At 47.1% G+C, this 2,249-nt stretch overlaps 1 non-coding gene across 1 annotated transcript; it reads left to right on the top strand.

Annotated features, from left to right (window-relative positions):
• The first annotated feature begins 1,388 nt into the window (after window positions 1-1,388).
• TRNAI-UAU (transfer RNA isoleucine (anticodon UAU)) lies at window positions 1,389-1,478 on the top strand. Its single transcript is given in 2 exon segments — window positions 1,389-1,426; window positions 1,443-1,478. It is a non-coding gene; the product is annotated as a tRNA-Ile (tRNA).
• Window positions 1,479-2,249: the final 771 nt, after the last annotated feature.

Here is a 2,249-nt window from a genome sequence, read left to right as displayed (position 1 = left end):
AAATTTGAAAAGTAGTACAAGGGCTGGAACCGGGTCCACTCAGCCTTGGGAAGTCAACTGAGTACATTAGGGTTCTATTTCCACCTCAGCCATTCTCGAAGTGGTTTTCCGTGGTTTCTCAATTCTCCTCCAGACAAATACTGGCATGGTACCTAACTGAAGGCCACCGCCGCTTCTTACCCTCTTCCTTGCCTGCCCCTTCCAATCTTCGCATCCGTCCATAAGGCCCCTGCTCATCATAGCAGGTGAGGACACGCGGGCGAGGTACTGGTCGCCCTCCCCAGTTGTATCCCCGACCTAAAATCTTATGATCCGAGTCCCTGCCCTTGAGGAAGTAGAGGTGCGATCCTTCGCTGAGTCCGAGGGAATAACCGACCCGGGAGGGTAAGCAAATAACGAAGAAGACGAAGAAGAAGGAGAAGGAGAAGGAGAAGACGAAGAACCACAGTTAATCGCCACCTCTGTGGTGCAGTGGTTAGTGAGATTAACTGCCACCCCAGAGGCCCGAGTTTGATTCTCGGCTCTGCCACGAAATTTGAAAAGTTGTACGAGGGCTGGAACAAGATCCACTGTGCCTCGGGAGGGCATCAGAATAGGGGTGGCCCGATTCCCATGTCAACCATCCTCGTAGTGGTTTAAAATGCTTTCCCCACTTCTTCTCCACGCAAATACTGGGATGGTACCAAATTTAAGGCCACGGCTACTTCCTTCCATCTTCCTTGTCCATCCCTTCCAGTCTATCCATCTCAACTTTAATTTGGAGAAAATATCAATTGTACAGTACGATAAGTAATTTTTGAATGTATATAGATGCAATATTTCATACCTTACCTGAAAATTGCAGACAGTATCACATGTAAGTGTAAGTGTTCTTGGTCTACTCGTTGGCCTAAAATGGATGCCACATTTCGTGTCTTATCTCGCGACTTATAAAATTTTATAACCCCTGATCAATTATTTTGTACATGTAAACCTGTTCCATATGAACAATAATATTAATAATATCATTAATAATAATGTATTGGTTTTATGTCCCGCTTATTAATTTTACGGTTTTCGGGGACACCGAGGAGCAACAATTTAGTCCCGCAGGAGTTCTTTAATGTGCCAGTAAACTACCGACACGAGGCTCACGTACTTGAGCACCTTCAAATCCCATCCTTCCATTAATACTTAAAAGCAATATGTTTCTGTTGTACAAGTGAATTTCTGAGATCCCAGATCCAGGAATCATGTCGTTACAGCCAACTGGAGCAGACGAGAACTGTAAGTAGTTACAACTGCGAGCCGTTGGAAAGTGCTAGTGGCGCTAACTAGTCGGAAAACTGCGGTATGCATTTTCGAGAGAGCTTCTGCTATTATCCTGTGATAACTTCCAGTATGCAGAGTCCCCAGTGGCGCAATTGGTTAGCGCACGGTACTTATAAGACAGTAGCCGAGAGATGCCGGGGTTGTGAGTTCGAGCCTCACCTGGTGAACAATTTTCTTCTTTCTTTTAATCGGTTTACCCTCCAGAGGAGGTTTCCTCCCCGGACTCATTGAGGGATCTTACCTCTACGGTCTCTATTGGAGCGAGAGTGGGATGGGGATAAAACTGGGGAGTGCGACCAGCACCTCGCAAGGCGGCGAGGGATGGGAAGTTTGGTAATAATAATAGTAATGTCCGCCTCTGTGGTGTAGTAGTTAGTGTGCATTGCTGTCATCCCCGGAGGCCCGGGCTCGATTCCCGCCTCTGCCACGAAATTTGAAAAGTGGTACGAGGGCTGGAACGGGGTCCACTCAGCCTAGGGAGGTCCACTGAGTGGAGGTGTGTTCGATTCCCACCTCCGGAATCCTAGAAGTGGTTTTCCGTGGTTTCCCGCTTCGCCTCCAGGCAAATTCCGGTATGGTACCTAACATAAGGCCACGGCCGCTCCCTTCCCTCTTTCTTGTCTATTCCTTCCAAAATTCCATCCCCCACCAAGGCCCCTGTTCAGCATAGCAGGTGGGGCGCCTTGTCGAGGCACTGGTCATACTCCACAGTTGTATCCCCTACGCAATGTCTCACGTTCCAGGACACTGCCCTTGAGGCGGTAGAGGTGGGATCCGTCGCTGAGTCCTAGGGAAACCAACGCTGGAGGGTAAGCAGAATAACGAAGAAGAATTTTTACATCTGCTATTACTATTTTATATGGAATAACAAGTGGATTCGAGTATTTTTTAATTTATAATATCAATACCTTTTGAAAAATTTGCTTAAAACCTTTAAT

This window comes from Anabrus simplex, chromosome 2, assembly GCF_040414725.1.
Source record: "Anabrus simplex isolate iqAnaSimp1 chromosome 2, ASM4041472v1, whole genome shotgun sequence".
In the NCBI taxonomy this organism is placed as follows: domain Eukaryota; kingdom Metazoa; phylum Arthropoda; class Insecta; order Orthoptera; family Tettigoniidae; genus Anabrus; species Anabrus simplex.
Note: the sequence above shows the minus strand (reverse complement) of the source record. Positions and strands in the feature narration are given on the sequence as shown.